The sequence below is a fragment of the Podarcis erhardii genome (genome assembly GCF_964252035.2).
Source record: "Podarcis erhardii genome assembly, chromosome: 3".
NCBI lineage: Eukaryota > Metazoa > Chordata > Lepidosauria > Squamata > Lacertidae > Podarcis > Podarcis erhardii.
Genome location: NC_138507.1, coordinates 28,822,187 through 28,841,810, shown reverse-complemented (window position 1 = coordinate 28,841,810; position 19,624 = coordinate 28,822,187). Strand labels below are relative to the sequence as shown.

At 43.3% G+C, this 19,624-nt stretch overlaps 1 long non-coding RNA gene across 2 annotated transcripts; it reads left to right on the top strand.

Annotated features, from left to right (window-relative positions):
• The first annotated feature begins 10,472 nt into the window (after positions 1–10,472).
• Positions 10,473–16,762, top strand: LOC309339427. 2 transcript variants are annotated; one of them, XR_014155337.1, is made up of 3 exons: positions 10,473–10,645; positions 15,115–15,315; positions 16,527–16,762. It is a non-coding gene; the product is annotated as an uncharacterized lncRNA (long non-coding RNA). The 2 variants fall into 2 exon arrangements; XR_014155338.1 differs by lacking the exon at positions 10,473–10,645 and adding an exon at positions 12,685–12,951.
• Positions 16,763–19,624: the final 2,862 nt, after the last annotated feature.

Here is a 19,624-nt window from a genome sequence, read left to right as displayed (position 1 = left end):
TTGCATGTTATGCTGCTGGATCCTAAAGTAAAAGGAAATGTGCTTGACGCTAAAATTGGCTTCGTGGCTCCAGTTTCCTCAGCTCGGCACCACCTGCCTCTAATCAAACTGTCCAATTACTGGAAACAATTGTTTTCTTGCCTTCTGGGAAGTAAAGACTTTCCACCAGAAAAAAAAGCCTGCTTTGCAAAATGTTCCTTTTTAACCAAGATGCTTTCATAACTTAAAATAAAATCAAATAGCACAATACTTGAATATGGGATGCAATTAGGGTTTGGATGGGAGGACCCTGCAGGACCGACAGCTTGGCTGTGCGAGATGGCACCGGGAATATGCAAGCGTTGCTAATAACAGCTGCAAAAATAGTCAGAGTATCCTGTCTAAAACCGGAGCAAAGCATCAAAGAGTTATCTAGGGTGTAAAAGCAAGATCAGAATGATGCTCCAATTAGTCCATATGCTAATAGGGCTGATTAATATAGGAAGGCAAAGTTTTCTGCTGCCTCTGTGTGAAAGGATAATCAAGGGCTCTCTTTGTATTGCAGATAACTCAGTGGAAATTTTGCTCAATATGTGTCAAGTGCCAAAGGCAGAGTTGTGTCAGCTGATGCAGCTCAGCTTTCTGTCGATGGCTCCCCCAGAGACATACACACTTTTGCCCTCTTGCATGATAGAATTAAAAACCTGCCTGGCTCGGATTGTGTGCCACAAAGGTAGAATCATGACACCTAGCATGAAATCCCAAGAACACAAGCAACTTAAAGCCATGTTGCTAGGCCACATGATGGTAGAGACAAATTTGAAAATGTGTCAGCAGTTTTAGTTTAAAATATAGGGAAGAGTGTCTGTGTATGTGTGTGTCTAAATGTGGTAAGCACAAGTTGTCAAAAGCACAGAGCCAGTTCATTTGGCAAGTAGGGATAAGAATAAGAATAATATTTATTTTATACCCCGCCCACCTAGTTGGGTTTCCCCAGCCACTCTGGGTGGCTTCCAGCACATATAAAAACATAATAAAACATCAAACATTAAAAACTTCCTGATACAGGGCTGCCTTCAGATGTCTTCTAAAAGTTATGTAGTTCTTGATCACCTAGACATCTGATGGGAGGATATTCCACAGTGAGAGCACCGCTACCGAGAAGGCCCTCTACCTGGTTCCCTGTAACTTCACTTCTTGTAGTGAGGAAACCACCTAAAGGCCCTCAGATGTGGACCTCAGTGTCCAGGCTGAACACTGGGGGTGGAGACACTCTTTCAGGTATACTGATATAAACAACCAAGCTACATGTTTCTGTCTACTGAGTGTTTGGTTTCGTCCTGGTGATGACTAGTATGCTGGAGGTCCCTGAGTGACACACACATAGTAACATAGTTGAAAGCAAGCATTTCACTTACCTCAACAATTCCAAATAGCGGTGCTAAGAAAACGTCCCACAAAATACTACAGCAAAATTAATATAAACCCTAAAACATACCTTTCCATACATGGTTGGCAATCACATTAAAGCACGTCCAAATATTAGGAGCATGGAAATGAAAAGGTCTTTGCTTGGCTACAAAAAGGCACAGGAGTGGTCACTAACCAAACTCTGTGTGTGTGTGTGTGTGTGTGTGTGTCTTCTGCGTCGGTGAGGAGGCAGCACTAATGAGAATGCCTTTTTGTTCCACCCACCTACCATGGCTCAACTTGTAAGGGGACATGGAGATGGTCCTGTGTTGGCAATCTCAGGACTTGGGTAGGTTTATATGGGAAGCAGCAAGCCTTCAGTTATTGGGGACCCAAGCACGGTTGGTGAGGAGGTGTGGCCTGGGAGCCAGGCAAAGAGCCACATCCGGCCCCCAGGCCTCAGGTTCCCCACCCCTGGGCAGTGCATTGTCTGCATGCAGGAAAGTTTGTACCATGTCGCCATTATGTCCCAGCTATCACCTTCTGTTGACTGGGACCATCCATGCATGGCTAATATAGGGGTGTCCTTGGTGAGTATTATTTTGATTGGTGGGTGGTGCCATTGTTAGATAGGTGTGGATACCTATAGACGTCATTTCTTCTGCAGCTACTACACTTTCAACTTTGCCCCTGGGAGCACGCAGGATCATAAGGAAGTTGCAGCACTGGCGTTGCTTTCGTGGAATGGTTGCCAGCAACACACTAACTTTCCTTGCACCAGGTCCTTTCTTTATTAGAAACTTGCCTCTCTTTCCCTTTTTTAATTAAAAGTGAAGCATGAAAAAAACAACGATCAGAACTGCTTTTTAAAAAATGAAGAGTGTGGATGTGTACTGAGGACACACACGGGCATTAGCTGTATTAGAAATATCAGCAGTCGGTGCTGAACCTGAATCACCAAGTAAGCATTAGGCTCACACAGTGGCAATGGAAATTATATACATTATATTCCATAAGGGTTTATCTTTATCCTTATGACTATTCCACCCCCACAGATCCATCCTTTCTAAAGCCCAAAATTGGGCAGCAACAATACCAGGGATTTATATATGTGTCTGTTGACATGTACTATTTAGCAACTTTTGTTTATCTCTTAAGAGATGGGGGTGGAAAGAGAGGCATTCTTCCTCGCGTATCTGAGCTTGTTTTAGTTACACTTGAGTGGCTAGACTTACTACATATGTCTCTCTCTCTCTCTGTGTGTGTGTGTATCTTTTGCAGGCAAAGACTGAACAGTTCACATACAACAATAAGGATTTCTGAAAGTCAAAATAATAAAAGCATTGGCAGCAACAAGGGTAAGTGGGAGGGGTTTTAAATAATGGGTTTAAATATGTAATAAAAAGTATGTCCATTCAAACCACTATACAAATGGAAGGGTAGACCGAAGTTGATAGAATTAGGGACTGATCTACTTACTTTGAAGTATAGGCAGTAGGGTTTGCTTTTTGTTTTTTTAATCCCATGTGAGAAACACCCTGCATGCAGTGAGCGAGTCCATGAGAGAATATTTTTGCATAGCTTCTCTCTGTTATGCTAGTTTCCTATATGCACATTGAAAAATATGATCATTCCTCACCTACAGGCTGAAGTGGTACAGTTCAGAGTTCTGCCACTCCAGTCTATCACTTCATTCTGCGTAATTAAGAATTTATTGATATTTTAAATGGCATTCAAAGACCTTTTTTTTTTAACTGTGGCTTTTCGTGACTGACTGTCTGACAGCTCTGACAGTTTTTAGTTTGACTGTGTTATGTTGAGTATTTTGTCTAACTAGTGCCGGTTGTAATAATTTTGAACGTGCCTCCGTAGTGATGTCAACAAACTTCAGAAGAGATAACACTACAGCGACAACCTGTGTTGTGCACCTGATAACTAGATATGCTCTAAAAGGCATTAATTTGAGACTAATGAATTTAACACAGATATCTCAAGGAAGCTCAGTGTGGTTCTCTCATGTGACATTAAGACAGTGGATCACCCAGTGCAAAGAAAAGAATTGAAAAAAGGAACCAAACAGAAGGCTAAAATATTGGGATTTTTGCCTGGGAAAACTGCAGATGGGACTGGTGTGTTCACCAAGTTTGGTCCTGATGGGTTTCTGGTTCTGTAAATTGTTCTTAGATTTGGGTGTCTTTGAAGCCCTTTTGGACCTTTGGGGCAGGGGAAGTGGGAGAGAGATGGGGAAAATCTAGAAATATACTTGTGCACAGGTAGGCGTCATGGGCTGGCTACATGGCCCTATGGATCGTTTCTGAGCCAATCATGAATGAGTAGTCAATAGCTGATCTTTATGAAGGAACGTTATATGGAAAATGGGGTATAATGGATGCAACCAAAACATACATTTGTCCTGAACTGTGCTTAATACATTCCACAGCTTAGACCCAGAATGCTGACTTTCCCAGAAAATGCCAGGTTTCATCCTGAGACTTGTGATATAATAACAGAATGCCTCTGAGTACCTTTCCCCAGCTCTCTAACTGGGAAGTGTTCGTGAATCAAAGGGCTTGGTTTCCAGCCCATTGGTATGACCACCCCACCAGTTCTGAGCAGAATAGCTATCTTAATCAACTTACATGTGATGTATGGAACAAAAGATCATGGAAGATTTGCCATGAAGTGATCATCACTTCAGTTCAGGCCTTGCAGAATGATTACACACCAAACCAAGTGGAACTCACCAGCCTTGAATTGTGATCTATTGGAGCTAGCAGATGCTTGTAAGTTTCTTCTTCATTCAATGTTTATATTTTATAGTAAGAGCAACTTATTTTAATAATTGTTGGAAGGGGTGGAAGCTGACCTATAGAATTTTTATGTCTATATGCACTGGGGTTGACACCTGCAAAAGTTGTTTGACAAGCTTTTTTACACAGATAAATAGGGCAGATGCAAAACTGCATTGGCACGAACTTTATTAAGTAGGTTCTTTGTGGTAACATGCAGGAAGTGAAATTGTTTTCAGGTTGAAAGTATTTCTCAATTATTTCATGCACCAGTAATCTTTAAGGTTTAGGCTTGTTTGGTCTCCCTTTTAGTCATTTAAGTGAGATGAAGTTCCAGATGGCAAGGGGGAGATTTTGAAATTTCCCCTGGAACCCACAAGCTTCTACCTTCCCCTTCCTGTTGCTCAAGTTAGTAATGAAAGTTTCGGGCAAATGCCACATCTCTAATTAGTTTGTTATGGGGTAGTTTGTCGCGTTCGCTAGACCAGTCTGTGTGTCGTAAACCAAATGGGCTTTCCATCTCTCCAGCGTCAAATAATGCTCAGCTGGCTTTCAGTTTTTGTCTGGCTCGCTCACAGTCAGTTCAAGACAGGGATGTCTGAATAAATCATTGATGGGGGACTTGTGGCACTCTAGGTGTTTTTGGACTACAACTCCCATCATTCATTATCTTTGGTCATGTGAGTTGATGGTGGGTGTCAGGGTCCAGCAACCCCCGATCCTGGAGTAAATGCTTGGTGGTGTGGCCCAAAGGATAGGAACACAGAACACAGAAAGCCACCTGCAGTTGTGAAGGGATGCATACTTGTTTATTATTGATTTGACAAATGTCATTCCTCGCCTTTCAGCTCCAAAGAGCTCCCAGAGAAGGAAGAAGGATAGAAAAAGTTGGAAGGTTAGTGCCACCCCCATGTCCCCTGCCGTAATATTCCAGCAGCATTAAAAACATGGAATAAAAGTTTAAAAGGCTTGGAGTAATAGAAAGAATGCAGCAAACCTTCCAACATTTCTCCAGTGAAAATAGGGACATCCTAAGGAAAAGTGGGATAAAATCAGAATTGGGGATGGCTTCTGTAAATCTAGGACTGTCCACTTGGCGGGTCTGAATACAGCCAATTCAGCAGAGTTGGGGATCAAATCCCTATTCACCTGACAGCATTACGACACCAGGTGACCTGTTTTTGCTTGTGCATACAGTCAGAATAGCCTTGAATAGCATTGCACAAAAACAAGAGAGCAAGAATATTCCAGCATCCTTAACAAGACAGAATGAAAGTTTAAAAGGCTTGGAGGAAAACAAATTTGATTAATAATAATAATTTGCTCTGAAAAGACATAAGGCTCTGCGCTACGTAAACTTCTCTGTGGAGAGCATACTAAAGCATGCTACAACAAACCTTATTTTTGCAGGCCACCGTCTATGCATGTAACATGGTCTTTAAAAAATAAAATAAGTGACTGTAGAATTTCCTTCCATCCTAAGAGGAAACAGCAGCAGTGACTTATAGGAATGTGATCTGTTGGCACTGCAAACACAGAGGCTGAGCAAATATTTAGCATCAGGATCTTAAAGTGAGTTAAGCTGGCTCAATGTCTACGAGGTATTTACTTCCTTTTGTAGTTCCGTGTCATATCCTCATCATATAAATCCATTCCCTTAAGTTGGTGCGAACATTTTCTGCTCTTTTTTGTTTTGTTTGTTTATAGCCTGCTTGGAAATGTGGGTCATATACATCTCGCCCAGATCCATTTGCTCTTTGCATCTCTATCTATATGGAGGTGGGGGAGAGGAACAATCTGCTTACGATTTCTCAAGCTACCTCTGGTTTCGGCGCATCACATTTCCAGACAAAAGCTGAATTTAGGGTTTCTTCAAAAAGCAAGTGGCTTAGCCCTGAGACCAGAAAGAGCAAGATTATGGCAGTCTCATACTGAGGTGTATTCTTGGGTAAACAGAAATGTAGAATGTCTGTGCCCCAGGGTAGGCATTGACTGGGAATTGGGCTGCATGGATACACTTCTGCTAGTTACAGACCTTCCAAGTGTCCCTATTTTCCAGGGACAGTCCCAGATTTACAGACGCCATCCCCCTTTCTGTTTTGACCCCAGAATGTCCTGCTTTCCCTTACGTTGTCCCTATGTTCATCAGAGAAATGTTGGAGGGTATGGAGTTATGCATTCCCCAAGCCACGGAGAGAGATAACCTTTAGAAGACACCTGAAAGCCGCCCTGTATAGGGAAGGTTTTTAAAATGTTTTATTATGTCTTTATATATGTTGGAAGCCTTCTAGAGTGGCTGGAGAAACCCAGTCAGAAGGGCTGGGTATAAGGTAATGAAATTATCATTATGGAATAGGACATCCCTATTTTCATTGGAGAAACGTTGGAGGGGATGCATCTCTGCAAGGTATTACATATGACATCAGGTGTATGGGCAGGCAGGTGTGGTTTGGGGAATACAGCCTCATGGACCAAATTTGAACCCCTAAAAGACCAGGTTTGACTCATGGGCCAGAGTCTCCCCATCCTGCCTTAGTCTAACCCACTACCACAATGCAGGACCTCACAGTCACAGCTCAGTGTGTGCTGGGAGCAGTTGTCCCATGTAACAGATACACACTCAATGCAAATCTCATGAAAAGATTTCAAATGATTCCTGTCGGCTTCCATAGATTAGATGGATCCACAAATGTTGACATTATGCAAGCTGTTCTCAGTTTTGTGTCAGGAGAACAATGCTATGAATGTATAAGCTTTTTGCAACAGTATTTCTTTTCTGCTCTGTAATTAACACTTGCAGACGGTTTGGTTAGGTACATTATGAGCTGGTTGTAATATAAGAACATGAATGGAGTAATAAAGCAATGTGTATGTATGATGTGGTGCTCAGTTTACTGCCGGTTGAATTTTTTCAATCAAGTGTTTGACTAAAGAGGGCTCTAATGCCCTAAAATGAAAAAGATGTGTTTATTCCTCAGTCTTGGACTATGAAGGAGCAACAACAACAACAACAACAAAATCGCCCCAAGTGTCTGCAAAATGATAAGTTGGCAAAATAAATATTTGGATGCTGACTGTAAAGAAGTCAAGTGAATATTACCAGCGGTGCTTTGGGGATTTTGAAAAAAAACAACAACAGCTAAGAAAACCCATTTCTCTAATGAGCACAGTTTGTGATTCAGAATCTGGTGGATTTTTGAGCCGCGTCCCCTGTGCTTTCAGTACATGCTGCAACATCAAGTGATGGCACACATGATCTGATGCTTGTAGTCGTGACTTTTCCGTCCCCCTCAACCCTGGGCTTTTTTAATGGAGCTCATTCACACATACAGCTGTCAATCATCAAGTGCAGAGAAATCAAGTGATTTATGTGAAACCTGCCCTTTAGAAAAGAACTGCGCTGTGTGGTTGCTTTTATACATATTTATCTCATCTATTTCATTGTTTTCACTTATTTATACAAAGAGCAATAACCAACATTCAACAATTCCCGCCCCCCCCCCAGCAGAAGCACCAAGTGCCAAAATGTTAGCGTTAAGCTTTGAAGCAAGGAACCAGTGGTCTTTGGGATGTTGTTGAGCTCCAGTTCCCATCATAGCTGACCACCGGCTGTGCTGTTTGGAATTGAGGGGAGACGGTACCCAACAGCCCTTGTAAGACTGACAGCTCCTAGTCCTAAATAGCTTAGGGCCACATCATGCATTTAAAGCACCTCCTCCTCGGAGCTGCAATTTGTTAAGGGGAATTGTAGCTGTGTGAGAGGCAGGGCTCCCCCCCCCCACAACTGGAACTCAGTTCTGGCACCTCTCAGATGGGCGCCATTGCCAGTACAGTGGTACCTTGGTTTAAGAACAGCTTAGTTTATGAACAACTTGGATTAAGAATGCTGTAAACCCTGAAGTAGGTGTTTTGGTTTGTGAACTTTGTCTTGGAAGCAGAACATGTTCCACTTCCTGTTTGTTCAGTGTGTTCCATTTGTAAATTGAGTCCCCCGCCGCAATGGGAAAGCAAGCCGTGGTTTAAGAACGCTTTGGTATAAGAACAGACTTCCGGAACGGATTAAGTTCGTAAACCAAGGTGCCACTGTATAAGAGAACAAGAGAGGTGTTCATGGTGAGTTCTGGCATCCCTTTTTAATAGCACTGGTGAGAGGTAAACTATAGTTCAAAGGTTTCTTGTGTGTGTGTGTGTGTGTGTGTGTGTGTGTGTGTGTGTGCTTTAAATGTGTACACAGCACAGTGGCTTCCATGATACTCCGCATCTCCAATCATTCTCCGTAGCATTTGCATGTCCTGGCAACCAAGGGGAATCTCTTGCAGATGGAGGACCCCTCCATGGGTATCGCAGGATTCTTGCAGCTGTACAAGATGAGGCTAAGCGTGGGAGACCCACCCTCAAAGCCAAGGCACGGCGACGGGTGTTGGGAGGGGGGAGGTCAGAATGTGGACATGAAGTCTTTGAGGAGGAGAGGAAGGAGTAGATTGTGAGCATTGTAAAGCTGCCCACTACAAGGACATGGACTGAATAAGGAGATTGTTATTAAAAATAAAAAAAGCAAAAGCTTCTGTAATCGATAGGGTGTATCTGTTGGAAAGGTCTGCATTGTAAGGGAGAAAGAAATACTGCAGTGAGATCTTCTCGCAGGTGGAAGCCAAGTGTTCAAAGAAAAGGGTCTTTCAGCGCCTGCTTTCGTTATCTAACCTTTGCAAGTTGGCATTAACAAGTTCCTGTTTATCCTTCTGCTGCAATCGCCGCTGCTTCTTGAAGGAGCCGACCATGAGAGGGATCTTTTATATGCCAGGTTTCCATTAATGGGCAATTGGCCTTAGATTTTGTGGCACTGAGTAGCACTTCCTTCTTTAGTCTCTCTCTCTCTCTCCCTCTCCCCCCCCCCCCCCGCTCCATGCACATGTTTTGGGGATACATTTCCATAGGAAAGTTGATAGGTATACATAGACAGGGCAAGTTGTTGCTAGATTTTTTTTTTTTTTTTGCACTTTTCACAATACAATTATAAGAGAACAAACTGATCTATGAGAAATAAAGAAAAGAAAGAAACCAAAAGAAAGAAGAAACAGAAAAAGAAACTACAAATTCCTGTTTCACTGCTATATCTTAACTTTCATCCCCTGCAGAGGAAGGTGTGTCCTGCAAGCTCTCACCTTTCAACTTCCATCTGTATACAGTTCTTACCAATACAGTGGTACCTCGGGTTAAATACGCTTCAAGTTACATACGCTTCAGGATATAGACTCCGCTAACCCAGAAATAGTGCTTCAGGTTAAGAACTTTGCTTCAGGATGAGAACAGAAATTGTGCTCCGGCGGTGCGGCAGCGGCAGCAGGAGGCCCCATTAGCTAAATTGGTACCTCAGGTTAAGAACAGTTTCAGGTTAAGAACGGACCTCCGGAATGAATTAAGTACTTAACCCGAGGTACCACTGTACAGTTATTGGTAAGTTGTTGTTGTTCTTGTTTCTTTTAAAAAAAACCAAGACCACACTGGAATCGTGGAAGACCAGTGTTAACTAAAGCCCCAAGGTGCTTCACAATGCAAACAGGAACACCAGGGACTTTTATTTCTCTCGCCTGAGCAGCTTGCTTAGCAATATCCTCGGGTGACATTTTTGCAAGGGGTCATGGGACCTTGGAGCGATGCCAGCAGCAGCATTGGAAACTTGGCTCGCTAATTACTCCCACTGCCTTTCTCTCCCTTTCCCTCTCCTACCCCACCCCCACCCCACACCTCCCCCCCCCCTCTCTCTCTCTCTCTCTCTCCTCGCCTCAGTTCAGGTAGTGAAACCAACATGTTTCAACATGTTCTGGCATGTGAGTTCCATTTGCGGCCTGCTCTCTCTCCCCTCACACACAACACACACACACACACACACACACACACACACACACACACACAAAGAACACATGCAGAATACTACAAATAACAAAAAGCTCTCTCTGTACTCAGCAGTGCACCACTGCAGGTGTAGAATGTGTCCCAGTAGCGTGGGTGTGTTGAGATAAGCAAACTTCCACTTTTTTGGGGGGGTCGGTGGTTTGGTTGCTCACACTGAGGCAATTCTTTCTGAGCTGTGCATGCATAGCAGTGAAATCTGAAGGTTATGTGGGTGGGAATTTTGGATATGAGTGAAATGGCAACTCAGGACTGACTCAGGGGTGTTTTTCTTTGAAAAGTAGTTTGGAAGAGGGAGCAAAAGTTTGTTTGCTTCTTTTCTTTTTTCTTTTTTAAAAAAATACTCATGAGGTAATCTAATCTCCTCCCTCACCTGCAGGTGCAACAGGGGTGGCTCACAATATACAGAAAGGAGGAAATTCCTTGTTGACACAGGTGATCGGTGCTAAGTGGCCAAAATTGATAGAATAATATCATTGCTCTCCAGCTACCAAAAGCTGCCAATTTCAACCTACCACAGTGAGGCTGCGTTCTCCAGCTCCGTGTTCCACAGGAAGGTGATTCTGTAGCTTCTTTTCTAGGGGGAGATGATGGCGATTATAGCTAATTTCTTACTCCTCGTGAATGCTCTGATCCCTGAATGCAAGGTGCTGTACAGTGCAATGCAATGTGAGAGACACTAGGCCTGCTAGGTTTGCTGGACCATAGGGGGAGCATGGAGAGAGGAGAGGAAGGGGGATTCCCATTGCAAAGGCAGAAATTCTTGCACAAATGGGACAGCAGTGTTGCCTATAACACTGTGAAATGCGAATGGTAGCATTAAGTCTGCTGCATTTCTATGTGAAGTTAAAATACATACAGATAAGAACAGCTTTACCTCACTATTTACAGGCACCCATGTAATCTACTATTGTACCCATGTAATGTACTAACCGCAGAAAGGGGCACAGGGGGCATCTAAACCACTGAGCCTCTTGGACTTGCTTGATTGTAAGGTCAGCAGTTCAAATCTACATGAACTGTCCCAGCTGCTGCCAGCCTAGAAGTTTGAAAGCATACCAGCGCAAGTAGATAAATAGGTACCACTGCAGTGGGAAGGTACACTCTGGCACTCGTCATGGTCTCCCGTTGTGCTAGAAGCAGTTTAGTCATGCTGGCCACATGACCTGGAAAGCTGTCTGTGGACAAACGCCGGCTCCCTTGGCCTGAAGCGAGATGAGTGCCACACCCCATAGTCGCCTTTGACTGGATTCAACTGTCCAGGGGTCCTTTACCTTTACCTACTTTTTGCCTACCACAACTGCACGCTCATGCTGAACTACTGTAGTAGTTCCATGAAGTGTTTAAATAGGTCACAAGGACTCTCGGTTGTATGTAATGCTAATGTCTGTTGATCCATATTGTGAGCTGGTTGGTTTATGGTTTTTACTATTTAATGACACGGTCAGGCAGATAGATTCCCTCAGCAGGTCTGTTGATGGAGATGTATGCTGGACTCACCTGTTAGAGAGTTGGGTTTCTCAGACTCTGGTAGTAAAGAAAACACTCATCACTTCCACAAGTATAATTAGATAAAACAAACAAACTTGTACAGTAGATTGGCTTCTCATCCGGGGCCTTGAGGCAGGTATATAAAGCCACGTGACATGCAGATAGTGTTACAATCTATTGTTTGTTCTAAATCTCAGCCTCAGGGAACAGGCAATTAAAGATAAACATAGCCCAGGCATAAAATAGAAAGAGCATCCTGGCCAGGCCAGTCAAAAGATCAACCAGGTGTGGAGTGATAAAAAGTCTTTGAATTGTTGCACCCCAGCGAAACAGAACAGGTGACTGGCAATTTTGCTCGCCCCCTCTCTATTTTCTCCTAGCATTAAGAAGCATTAATGTTTGAGGACATAGTTAGTCCCTCTTCAAACTGCTTTGGGTAAAGTGCTATAGCTCAGTCATAAATCACATGCTTAGTATATATAGAAGGTCCCAACTTTGATTTCTGGCACCTTGAAAAAGGACTGTAAAGGACTCTTGTCTAAAGTCATGGAAAGCCACTACCAGTCAGCATGGACATTCTATGCAACCTCAGTCTCCAAGCCCTCACCTAGGGTTTGGTTTCCTTGGAATGAAGGCCAGCAGAGACTGTGGTGTCCTTAGGATATGTGGTTATATTTACACATATATACAACCTGAGCATAGGGTAAAAAGGGGCTCACAGCATTAATACACCAATCGAACTTGCTTCCCCTGTCACATTCCACGAGAAGCCCTGATTCCAGCTTAGGGCTCAGCAGAAGGTTGAAACATGTCCTCTACCTGCAGCTTCTAGCTTGCTTCCAGATTCAAACCTACTCACCTTGGCTATCGTTCTCCTTGTAGCAGCTAGGTGAGCAGTGTTGGGGGAAAGGCCCACCCATTTGTTCTATGGCACAGAGCAACTAATTTGTGCTAAATTGTGGTCCTTAACTAGCCAGCCAAAGCTAGTTGGCAAAGGGATTTAGTTGGGATCCCAAGAATTGGAAGGGACCTAAGATATCAGCCAGTCCAAACCCCCCCCCCCGCCGCCGCCGCCCAATTCATAACAGTACTGATGTAGATGATCCAATGGTCTGACTGGGCACAAAGCACTGCTCATCTTGACCCATACATGCATAAGCATACATAAAATTTAAGGTGGCAGGAGATGTAGCAGAAGTTTAGAAGATGCTGTGTTGTCTTCCAGGAAGTCCATGTGTGTTGCTGCAAGAAACAACAGGTTGTGTTCAGCTTAGTTGCTTGAAGGATGGAGGGAGGTTGTATTCAGCAGATGTCACACCACCAGTAAATAATGGCTAGACTAGAGCAACTGCCTGGATTTAATTTTTTGAAGGTAGGTTAGGGCAAACATGAGAAAACAATGTACTTATTCATAGTTTCTGTTTCTGATATATACTGGTCTACATACCCTTTAGTATCCAATTAGCATCATGGCTGCATGGACCATACCACATCAATAATAAAAGGCTTATCAAAATGACTCATAATTCAGTCTTCCTTGGGAAAGATGGTTATCGCAAGTTCCCCTTCTCCCCCTCATACTGTCCCTTGAGATTTGAATCATCAGTTCTCTTTTGTGGTTGATATAAAGGTCCTCTGGGATTGGTGAGTTATTGTTTACGTGGGATTTTTTTCATGATAAATATCACAGAACTTTTTAACGGTGAGGCTGTTTTGACAGAACAGTTTATAGAACAATGCTATTTCTCACTGCAGACTGGTCTCCTTCGAGGGGGTGAGGGGCATGCTGGGACATTTATCAGTCCATAAATGCAGGCAATAAATGAGGACCAAATAAAACCCAACTTTAAGAAGCTACTACAGCAGTTTCTAGGTGCCCTCGCCATGTCCCACAGTCCTCCTGTGAACATTAGGCCTCAGCATTGTAAGAGTTTCCTCAATACTTGTTAGCAACTGTTCACACCAATCAGGCAAGGGAGTCCATTTCCACAAGCAGAGCTGAAACAGTGTACATCACACATAGCAACGCTCAAGTAGTTCACTGCGATAGTCAATAGTCATTGCACATTACACAAGCTGGCAAGTTGTGCCTACATTATGAGCAAGGCCATGCATTAGTCATGTATGTATTTATAGCTCTGTCGGTACAGCATGAGAGTCTTAATCTCAGGGTTGTGGGTTCAAGCCCCATGTTGGGCAAAAGATTCCTGCATATCTCTCTCTCTCTCTCCATCATAGTCATTAAGAAGGGTAAATCCAGTTTTAAAATCACTATTCTGCAATACTGTCAAAGCCGTTTTCTGGATTAGCTACTTCTTGGCATCCTTAACTACTTATTTTAATTGAAGTAACCTAAATGTTACTGTGGGTTAAACCACAGAGCCTAGGACTTGCCGATCAGAAAGTCAGCAGTTCAAATCTCCGCGACAGGGTGAGCTCCTGTTGCTCGGTCCCAGCTCTTGCCAACCTAGCAGTTCGAAAGCACGTCAAAGTGCAAGTAGATAAATAGGTACCGCTCTGGCGGGAAGGTAAACGGCGCTTCCGTGCGCTGCTCTGGTTCGCCAGAAGCGGCTTAGTCATGCTGACCACATGACCCAGAAGCTGTACGCTGGCTCCCTTGGCCAATAAAGTGGGATGAGCACCGCAATCCCAGAGTTGGCCACGGCTGGACCTAATGGTCAGGGGGTCCCTTTACCTTTACCTAACCTAAAAGTTACCTCACAGTGCATCAGTATCAGAACCACCTAACACTTGCCGATGTGAACTTATATGTATGGATTAAAATCACAGCTATTAAATCATTTTTTTCAATGGGTGAATGGACGGCCCCTGCCCCCCACATTTACTTTGACTGCGTGAGCAGGGGAGGAGTGTAAACACGTATGGCTCTCAGCAGCCCACTTATGAAGTATTGCAAGCATGCAGTTAAATTTGTTATTCTCTATTTTTATTACTTTGCCAGGCTCAACCTTCATTTGAAACAAACAAGGGATCCGATCCTGTATACATGTAGACATAGAAGCCTTGTAAGAAAAGGAAAAGAACAAGACGACTAATTCAATCCTGACCCCCATGCATTTGGATCTCCTAGATTTGAAAATGATTGTTCTTAAAATGTTCAGTCCAGTTGTCTAGGATATGATTCTGATTTAGAATTCCAAGATTGTCCTCCAAAATGCTTGCAATTCCACACAAGTTTTTCTAGGTTATTAGTAGAATAATATTCTGTAGCCATCCAGCAAAATCATGATTAACTGCGACAGCGCTTTGCAGAGTTCCAGTTGATATCCCTGTCCAACCTAATAATCACTCTTTTGAGTAGGGTTCATCCACTAATTTGTTGCCTATATTTTAGTGCTTTGATATTGATATCTTGGCATGTTTCAATTTTCATATAAATATCTAGAGAGAGAGAAAAAAAGTCATAGGACTGGTTCACATACACATATACTTTGCTTGATCCCATCAGCTGATTTATCGCTACTTGATGTGTGAAATATTCACACTGGAAAATGTAAACTGTTGTTGTTTGCAGTACACAAAAAGAAGGTCCCTCTGAATTCAGTGGGAAGCACACACTTGTTATGGTGCTTAGGATTTGCACATGCAAACCATCACTGGATGTGTGTTTCAACTGGCAATGAACATTCTTGTGAGAACCAGCTGGGGAGTGGAATATCTGCTACAACCGCAAGCATTTGAAAGCTTAGTCCTGAACACAAAAAAGCCATTTCAAGTAAGCAAACCAAAGTCCTTCCTGAGCTTAAAGTTTAGGAAGGCCCTGGGATTCCATGGCTAGAACATTGTGGGAAGTTAAAGAACTTCATACTCATCTAAAGTCTGAATTTTGCCCAGAGTGGCTGGGGAAACCCAGCCAGATGTGCAGGGTATAAATAAAATCTTCATCTTCATCCATCATCCTCACCATCATCTTCCCTTGACCTGTTCCATCCCCACTCACCCGATAATCTTTTACCTGGTCTCCTCTGGTGAATAATATTTGGCCACCAGGTGACTAGGCAGGCAAGCTTCACAACTCCCTCTCCCTACTCCCTGTTTTTTTTAAGCACATAAATGACTCATCATATTTGTTCTTCCATGCCTTTGCCCTTAATAGACAAAACATAACGTATATTGTCGGGGAGACTTTGGCAAGAAAACATCACTTTCCTTGGCCCTGAATGTCAAGCTCAAACCGAGCATTAAATCTTATAAACAATGATATGACAAAGACATTCTTCCCTCTTGCTGTTTTTATTACAGTATTGTCAGGCTACAATTTATTGTCTGCATTGTTATACAAAGCAAGTATCTCAAAAGAAGTTTAATAACATAAATTAATTTAGGCCTGTAATTCTGTGAGTTAAATTTCAGTGTTAGTTGTTGAGGCATCCACTCCCCCTCCACTTGCCCTGGAATTTGATTACAAGGAATAAGTTGTATTGTATTGTTTTGCATTGTATTGTATTGTGGGGGGTCCCTGAAGTTTATTCTTTGCTTAATTGTCAGTTGTTTCTTAGAAGCATTTGGAACTGGGGTTCACATTTTGTGAGGGCCAAATTCATGGACAGTATATAGGACCAGCACATGAGAGCCAGTGTGGTGTAGTGGTTAAGAGTGGTAGACTTGTAATCTGGTGAACCGGGTTCGCATCTCCGCTCCTCCACATGCAGCTGCTGGGTGACCTTGGGCTAGTCACCCTTCTCTGAAGTCTCTCAGCCTCACTCACTTCACAGAGAGTTTGTTGTGGGGGAGGAAGGGAAAGGAGAATGTTAGCAGTTTTGAGACTCCTTCGGGTAGTGATAAAGCGGGATATCAAATCCAAACTCTTCTTCTTATAACTTGAAATACATTGGGCTTCAATATATTTGTGGCCTCTGACATGCATCCCTCCTTTGTTGCTATGTTGATGGATCTCCTCCCCACCCACCCCCAGTATTTATGTAGAACTTCCCACTACAGAACATCATGTTTCATCTCTCATCAACCAGCAATGAAGGATGGCAATAATGATGACCAAGGAGACAATAGAAAAGCTGCTCCTCCGCAGGCAAGTAAAAGTTGAACAACTGCTGAAGTTTTTCTCCATTGCCGCAGTTTTCTCCATGCCAGGAAAAGTCATGTTGCTTGCTCATGCAAATTAGAAGTGAAAGTGTGAAAGGCATGGAGGTCAACATTAGATGGCGCTGTGACTGGGAAAAGTTATGGACCACAGGTTTGAGATTTACGGCATGTAATGCCTTGAAAGAAAACATTATGAAAATGATATATAGGTGGTACATGACTCCAGTCAAGCTTGCAAAGATATACCATGTGTCTGATAATAAATGTTGGAAGTGTAAAGAAGCTGAAGGAACATTCTTCCACCTCTGGTGGACTTGCCCTAGAGTGAAGGCTTTCTGGGAAATGATATATAATGAGTTGAAAAAGGTATTTAAGTATACCTTCCCTAAGAAACCAGAGGCCTTTCTTTTAGGCATTGTCGGCCAGAGTGTGCAAAAGAAGGATCGAACTTTTTTTATGTATGCTACAACAGCAGCAAGGATACTCATCGCCAAATGCTGGAAAACTCAAGATTTGCCCACACTGGAAGATTGGCAGATGCAACTGATGGACTATATGGAACTGGCAGAGATGACTGGCAGAATCCGAGACCTCGGAGAGGAACTGGTGGAGGAGGATTGGAAGAAATTTAAGGACTATTTACAAAAACATTGTAAATTATATGAATGTTAAGAAAGATGTAAGATTCGTAATGATATGGCTCCAATAAATTAGTTATAAGGAATATAAGTATAAATGCAAAGGAGAGATAAGACAAATTTTGGATAAATAATATCCTAGAATTAAGATTTAAAGAATAAGAGTGATTTAAATTCTAAAATTTGAGACTTAATATTGGACAATTACATAATATAAATCGAAATAAGTAAATAATTTGCTAGAAAATTTATGTGTTTAGAGTGCAGGAACAAGAGTTGTGAGGAAGTCCAAAGATGAGAATGAAATGTGGTTATTGAAAAAGAATATGTTTTCATGTACGTTGTTTATTGTTTAAAAATTTAATAAAAAATTATTAAAAAAAACAAACAACATTAGATGGCGCTGGAGCCAATGACAAGGGGAGTTAACTACTGTATTTTTCGCCCTATAGGACGCACTTTTTCCCCTCCAAAAATGAAGGGGAAGTGTGTGTGCGTCCTATGGGGCGAATGCAGGCTTTCGCTGAAGCCTGGAAAGCGAGAGGGGGCGGTGCGGACCGACCCCTCTTGCTCTCCAGGCTTCAAGAAGCTATCCGCAAGCCTTGGGAGCCCGGCGCAACTTCCCACCGGACTCCCAAGGTTTGCAGACAGCAGCCTGCAGCCCGAAACCCGGGGAGTGCAGCGGAGCGCGCCCCGGGTTTCGGGCAGATATACGCAAGCCTTGGGAGCCCGGCGCGAGTTCCCGCCAGGCTCCCAAGGCTTGCGGATAGCAGCCTGTTCTGGGGGCTGGGGTCGGGGGAAGCTTGGGCTTCCCCCGCCCCAGCCCCGTGCCTTGGGGGGAAATAATTTTTTTTCTTTATCCCTCCCTCAAAAAAACCTAGGTGCGCCCTATGGGCCGGTGCGCCCTATAGGGCGAAAAATACGGTAATTCTAGTTTTGTTTTGCTCTTCCTCTCTGTTGAGTTCTATACAGGCAACAGTGAGAATAAGGAGGATGAAGCTCGTAGGCAGTGACAGGCCCCTAGCTAGTTTGTAAATAAGAAGGAAGGCAGGTTAGGTAGCTAGCTGAGGACAAATCGAGGTGATAGGACACCAACCCATCTGCCTTAATTGACCAACCTCAACTAGTTCCTTGAAATTCTTTCAGGTAATGATTTAAGCATGCAGGAGCCATGTCAGGAAAAGGTAAGAAGCTGAGCATTATGAGCAGTAGCGTTCATCATTCCAACATGTGCCAGATGAAAATTTGCAGTCTCAGCAGTGTGCTCTCCCAATAACAAAGAACAAATTGCGGGGGATCATGGCCACATGGACAGAGTTCCTCCCGGATTTTGGGGGGACTAATTTCTAACTGGACAGAAACTTAAAATAGCAAACTGTCCAGAGTAACAGTGGACACCTGGCCAATGTATTTCTAGATCTACCTGGAGATGGCAAACATTGGGCCTGCAACTTCCTGTATGCAAAGCATGTGCTCTACTGCTGAGCGATAGAACTGCCTCGAAGTTCTTACCAAGTGTGAAGAAATGGAGTTGGTTGGATAGGCCCAGCCCTGCAGAAATCCAAGCATCTACAACAGGGGCATTGGGTCAACCTGGTATGGTAACTGGCCCATCTATCTGCTATTACCTTCCTAAACTGTGTTATGGAGTCTCCACTCTTGGAAACTGGCTCCAGGAGTCTAGCAGTGCCCCACTGCTGTGTTTCTGCCCTGCATGCAGAGCAACAGTTTGCCAGCAATTTGCAAAATTAAAGTTAGAACAAACAGTTTGTTCAGGTGGAGCCATTAAATCTGCTGCTGTTGCAGGTCTCGAAACTACTGGAAGTAGTGAAAGCTGGAAGGAGATTTGGAATAGATCGCCCAATAAACTGGTGTATTTATTTACATTGGCATGGTTTTCTGCTGTAGGGAACCTGTTCCAAGAGGTGTTAGTCTGGGCATGGTCAGCACTGGCATAGACGTTTACATAAAATGAAGATTCGGGAGATTACTGGGCACAAGAACAGGCTTCAGGAACATTATAAATGTTAAAGCACTTAAGAATGTTAAGCCAGCAAGATTGCCGTTTGCTCTGAGCATTCTAAACACCTCTTTGGAAAAGAGAGTTTTGGCATTTGTTCTGGAACCGCCAAGACAGTGTCTCATTGTCCTCAGGGACTGGGCTGTGAGATGGCCGGCAGCCACTGATGATATGTTTGGCAGGGACCTCTATAGTTTTCAGAGACCAATTGTTTGCTAGGACCCAACATTGCCACTGTTCAAGCTGTGAACCAAACTACGTGAAGACAGAAATCCCACGTTAACCCCAGAAGCTCAGCCATCGTTGTTGAGCTAAACTGTTCC